The 6190-nt window shown below is 37.5% G+C and overlaps 1 long non-coding RNA gene across 1 annotated transcript; it reads left to right on the top strand.

Annotated features, from left to right (window-relative positions):
• The first annotated feature begins 4387 nt into the window (after positions 1-4387).
• On the top strand, positions 4388-5395 carry LOC132875656 (uncharacterized). The gene is made up of 3 exons (XR_009651868.1): positions 4388-4446; positions 4997-5110; positions 5285-5395. It is a non-coding gene; the product is annotated as an uncharacterized LOC132875656 (long non-coding RNA).
• Positions 5396-6190: the final 795 nt, after the last annotated feature.

Raw genomic sequence — 6190 nt, 5'->3', positions numbered from 1 at the left:
TATCTGGCATGAATATCGAGATATGAAATTTTGTCCATATCGTTCAGCCCTAGAAGCAACGACCGCACATGCGCATGAAGAAGATCCATGGCTGCCAAGTTTGAGTTGGATTTGTGTGTGCGAGGTTTTCATGTTTACCAAGACGTGTGGAAACCAGAAATAGGTGAAACACTGCAGTGTCGAATAGAAGAAAATCCATTTGATAAAAATGCTGTCGCTGTTGTTTGCCAGGATAAAACCGTAGGCCATGTCCCCAAAGAACACTCGAAAGTGTGCCGGTATTTCAGTGCCCGGGGTGGGGTGATTACAGTTGCCGTCATCGGTAAACAGCGGAATACAGGTGTCGGACTCGAAATTCCCGCGCGATATTCATTTACTGGTGTGCCTGGAGATGTTATTAAACTGACAAAATTGTTGAGGTGAACGATTCAATCTGACAATCTACAGGGTACACTGTTGTTGACGATTTCTGGTTCGAGTGCAGCCAGGACGGCTTGCCATCATTGATGGAATAATGAATTCTGAATTATAGCAGCGAATTCTAAAAGAAAATGTCAGGACATCTGTCCATGAACTGAATCTCAAGAGAAGGTGGGTCATGCAGCAAGACAACGACCCTAAGCACACAAGTCTACATGTACCCGTAGATAAGTTTGATAGTGTTTGAAGTGTTTAGTTGCTTGGTACATGTAGTTCCTGTACAATAGTAAACAACTGATGTTTCCATATTAAAAAAGTTGTAGTTTGAAATACTTCAACTAGTCTTGCATGCGTATGTCAGTTGATATTTTGTTGCAGGTAGAGAATACTGTATTCTTATTTTGTGATAATATTGAGTTCATCCGAAGTGCCATTTTAATATTTTACATTATTGTCCAGAGTGCCATTTGATATTGTGTATTGTGCTACGCTAGTCTTCATATGTGGGTGTTATCCAAAGTGTCAATAGATATTTTGTTTTGGGGTACACCACACGCTGATTATGTTTACATTTGTTTTCATTTGAAGTGCCATTTTATGTTTTGTTACAAGTTGATGTATTGCGACTAGTGTAATATGTTAATACATGCATGTATGTTCAAGTTTGTTAATGAACGAAAATGTGAGCATAAAAAATAGTTTTTTTTTTCCACGGAATTGTTCACAAAGAATTGATAAAGTATAGTCTACGGGGAAAATCTCTGGGGGAAATTACAAAATCGTGCGGGAATTTTTTCGTAAATAGGGGGGCGCTCTTCTATTAGGATTTTATATTTTTATTCTGATATGATTCTGGATGAGATTCTGATGGAGTCTGGCCGTGGTGTGTGTTATATGTTGCATGTTTGTTGTGTCTTTTACTCGACATGGTAAACGTCTCTGCCTCAATTATTGCAGTGCAGTGGGGTTACGCACAGGAGCATTGTGGGAAACAAAATAAACAAGTGAAATAGAATCTCACATAATATCACATAATTCTCTATGATCCCTGAATTAAAATGTAATGAATGCAATAAGTTTATAAAATATCAGCCGTTACCATTAGTGTGAAGTCGAGTTATTTACTTACTGGTAAGAGAGGTCCGGTGTAAAACAACAGAGAGAAATGTAATGTTAGATAAAATACAAAGAGAAAAACTGATGATTTACAGTCAGAATAGCTGCTAAACAATCTTCACTCTGTGCTTTCAGTACAAAGATGTTCAGCTACAATTTAAACCATTTTAATAAAATATAACAACAGACAGTGAATCATTATAAATAGTTGATATTTAAACAATTAAATGCTTCATGGAGTTTTTTCTCAGTGCAGTAACACATATCTGTGATCAACTGTTGAATAAAAAACTCCAGATGAAGTGAAAATGCTGATCATCACCATATTTTAATCACATTTCTATCTGTATCGGGGAAAAATAAAGACAAATTCTACTGTCTTCTATAAAGGTCCACGTATCCAAAGGTCACATTTAGTGTGTAATTTACTCTCTGGTAAAATGTCTCTGATTGTTTCAGTTTAAACTGATATTGAGCCAATTTCTGATTATTAGCTCCATTAGATCAGATCGTTCACTCATGAGTGTGTGTCATTTGAAAACAAATGATCAGCTTTTTATCTCTCAGTATCAGTGTGTAGGTCAGATTTCTGTGTCTGTAGAACACTAATGACAAACTAGACAGCAGCATGATGAATGTTCTGCCAGCGATCACAGTCTGTTGTGTTCACTACACTATGCTGATGATGCTCATATATCTCTGTGCTACTGCACTCTGAACACACAGCACAGTCTAATCTATTCCATCTGCACAATAAATATATTATTCATGCAGCATCAAGACATCAATATCAGAGAAAAGTGGTTTATACTCACCTTCATCTTCATCCTGTGAAAGTAAATAATACAGTGTGAAGATTTTATGCACAATTACAAACGTGATTTTTTTTTTCCATGTGAAAATATGGAAAGTATCTGTTACTCTGATTAAAACACATTTGATGTGTGTCTTAATAAAAAAAAGAGGAAAACTAGACAACAATCAGGCATTAAACACAAAAAATATGTATAATGTAGCATTGTACTAATATATCATGAGCTACCCGCCAGGAACATAAATATCTTGTAATTTATTGGAAAATACTATTTTCTGATATATGCATGTCTTCACCAGTATACAGTGTGTCAGCCTATGTGCATTTCCCCCTGTGTATTTTAAATATACTGATATATATTTTGTAATGTATCTACGAGCTATTGTAGAACATCAAGAAATATCTCTATACACTCCTAAAGAAAGCCTGTCTATCTCTCTGTCTGTTCACCCATGCAAATTGATCACTACATGCTCATGCTAACACACTGTGCGCAGCCTTGGCAGGGAATCCCCTCCCCGACTTGCCTGAGAGTTTCGATTGTCATGGCCAATAAGTACGAGTACTGGTTATGACAGCAAATGATAAGTCACAGAAGACTTGGGGAGTTGCGTGATCTCATTATTTTTCCCTCTTTCATGAGGGTGAGTGAATAAATGTATGGAGTTTTATTCCTAACTTTAATCAAGCGTGTGATTTTTCAATTTCAGACCAATTTTGATTCATTTCACGTTCAGCTTTTGCAATATTTTCCCCTCTCTCTCAAATGACCTCTGCTGGCATGCAAATTTGCTCTGCTCCTGCTCAAAACCTGCCCTCTCTCAAATAGCCCCTGCTCACACTCATACTGCTTTTCTGCACTTGTGAATCTGTTGCTCACAGATTTCCCTGCTCTCTCTCTCAGTTTAAGTCAAGTTTATTTGTACAGCGCTTTTAACAACAGACATTGTTGCAAAGCAGGTTGACGGAAAATTAAAAAGACTTTAAACATGAGCTAATTTGATCCCTCATTTATCCCTGATGAGCAAGCCTGTGGTGGTGGTTGCAAGGAAAAACTCCCTCGGACGACACAAGGAAGAAACTTTGAGCGGAACCAGACTCAAAAGGGAACACATCCTCATTTGGGTGATAACAGATCGTGTGATTATAATTAACTTCCTTCAATAACTGTGTCCTGAAGAGTCACAATGTACAACTGTGTAACCAGGAAATTCATTTATAGTTTTAGCATGAAATCTGTTTTGTTGAAGTTATCAACTGCTCATTGACGGAAACTTGAGTGCAAAACCATTCATGACAACTGCGGTCCTAAAGTTATCATGGCAACTGGAGTCCTCAGCAATCATAGCAAAACTGTAAGTGTCCAGAGCCATCTTCCAAGTGTGAATTTCGACTGCCCATATGGGGCCGTCCTCCACAGGAGCAATATGATGAGACTCCAGCCAGACGGACTGATCAGGCAGGTCCGAGGAGCAGAAGAGGTCAGCATCACTGGTGTATCAGATTTTAATGAAACGATACTATCAAAATTCACCAACCAATATATATATATATATATATATATATATATATATATATATATATATATATGGGTTGTTGACGTGACATAGCAATTATGCTGTCCAACGATCTAAAATGTATTTTAATTCATTCTTTCAAAATTTAAAGTGTTGTAAATGGTTAAACTTCTATCTATTTAATACAACAAAGTAACTTTAAGAAATCCATACTTAAAATAAAACACTAAAAAATTGAGCGAAACGTTGAAATTGTCCTATGGTGTGACTGTCCCAAGCTCAATTTAACAGGTAGTAACTTAAATAATTAAATAATAAGAAGGTCAGGCCTTTCTATAAAAACCCTGGCATAATTGTGAAAGTGTCTATTTTAGTAAGTGTTAATGCATTTTTCTATACATACTTTTCAAAAAATGTAGGGATTTGTGAAATGTTGTCACTAAAAACGACGTCCTATGGTGTAACACCGAATTCCTATTTTTACACGGGCAATTTCATGGACAACTATATCTTGTTGAAGCTCCGCCTTGAAATGTATGTTTCTGAAGACCCCAAAGAAGCCCATGACATGTTCACATGGTAAGTTTTTCTGTCAGACTTGATCAAATATTCAATAATGTTTTCACATCAGTGAAAGTGTTAAGTTTTGTTGTCCTTTGGTGTGACACCCTTAAATTACATTTTTTGATAAAAAATTGTGTTTTTATTAACCTTGTTGTGGAGAAATATGCAAATGTATTTCACTAAATGCTAATGGAGAACTAAGCTAGCAATGACAGGGGTTTCAACTGAAGCTAAATGCTAAATGTCCTTTGGTGTGACAGAAAATATCCTATGGTGTGACAGATTGGACCGTCACACCAAAGGACAAATGTGTCACACAAAAGGACTGCATCTCTGAGAATGTGCTTTGAAAACAAGTAATTTTAGTTAATTTATAGTTGAATTTTGTATTTATAGTTTATCTTATTTATTCTTTTCATTGTTTATTGACCATTGGCATACAGGCATTGTTTTTATGGATATATGATGGATATTTGCTGTTGATTACAGAGACTGTCTAGTGTTCTTTAATTAAAAGTTTTATTGAGATTTCATAACAATATTGATGAATTGTGACCATTTTTAGAACAGTAAGATTTGAGGGCGAGATGAGTGGGAGAGAAAGGACGAGAAAGTATAGAGACCGAATCAACAGTGATCCACAGAGAAGGGAGGCAATCCTTGCAGAGCGACGGAGAAAGTAAAGGAAACTATTGCAGCACATGATTTACATACATTTTAGAATTCCTTCCTTTGTAAATATGAGATATTAATAGGGATATCATGTTTGAACACAAGTTCCTGATTATTATCTGTTACATTAATATTAATCTACGTATTTTACAAATCTATTTTCTACTTTCTTTTAAAACAGATATCAACAAAGGAAGGCTGAAGGAAAACTGTCTCATCTCATCTCATTATCTGTAGCCGCTTTATCCTGTTCTACAGGGTCGCAGGCAAGCTGGAGCCTATCCCAGCTGACTACGGGCAAAAGGCGGGGTACACCCTGGACAAGTCGCCAGGTCATCACAGGGCTGACACATAGACACAGACAACCATTCACACTCACACCTACGCTCAATTTAGAGTCACCAGTTAACCTAACCTGCATGTCTTTGGACTGTGGGGGAAACCGGAGCACCCGGAGGAAACCCACGCGGACACGGGGAGAACATGCAAACTCCGCACAGAAAGGCCCTCGCCGGCCACGGGGCTCGAACCCGGACCTTCTTGCTGTGAGGCGACAGCGCTAACCACTACACCACCGTGCCGCCCGAAGGAAAACTGTGTGCCTTTGATATCAAATCAGTACCAAAAAGGAAGCAAGAACATTTGCGAAAGATATGGAAGGAATCCAAAAAAAGATGCAGAGCCAGGGAAGAAGCATTGAATGCTATTCTGGACACCACCCCACAGTCTCCTGAAAGCATACTGGTGGAGCCAGTGGTGGAACCAGAATGTCCTCCAGAAGAACCAGGGGTGGAACCAGAACATCCTCCAGAAGAGCCTGTGGGAGTAGCATGTTCTACACAGCACCTATTGTTTATTAAAATGAAAACCTGATCAGATTTTAAAATAAACAAGTTCAAAATCTATTATCTCTCCAAGTCTTGTATTTGTTTTTCTCTCCGTCCTTTAGTGTGACTTGGATGTCCTATGGTGTGACATTTTTAAAACCTGCATAATTTTGTTTAATGTTATCAATGTCTTTATAAAACATTATATATTGTATGTGGGGACACAAAATAGTCACCTCTGAAAATTTAGTACAGTTTCC

Source organism: Neoarius graeffei, chromosome 28 (assembly GCF_027579695.1).
Source record: "Neoarius graeffei isolate fNeoGra1 chromosome 28, fNeoGra1.pri, whole genome shotgun sequence".
Classification (NCBI taxonomy): domain Eukaryota; kingdom Metazoa; phylum Chordata; class Actinopteri; order Siluriformes; family Ariidae; genus Neoarius; species Neoarius graeffei.
The sequence above is the reverse complement of the archived record's forward strand: the minus strand, read 5'-3'. Positions and strand labels throughout refer to the sequence as shown.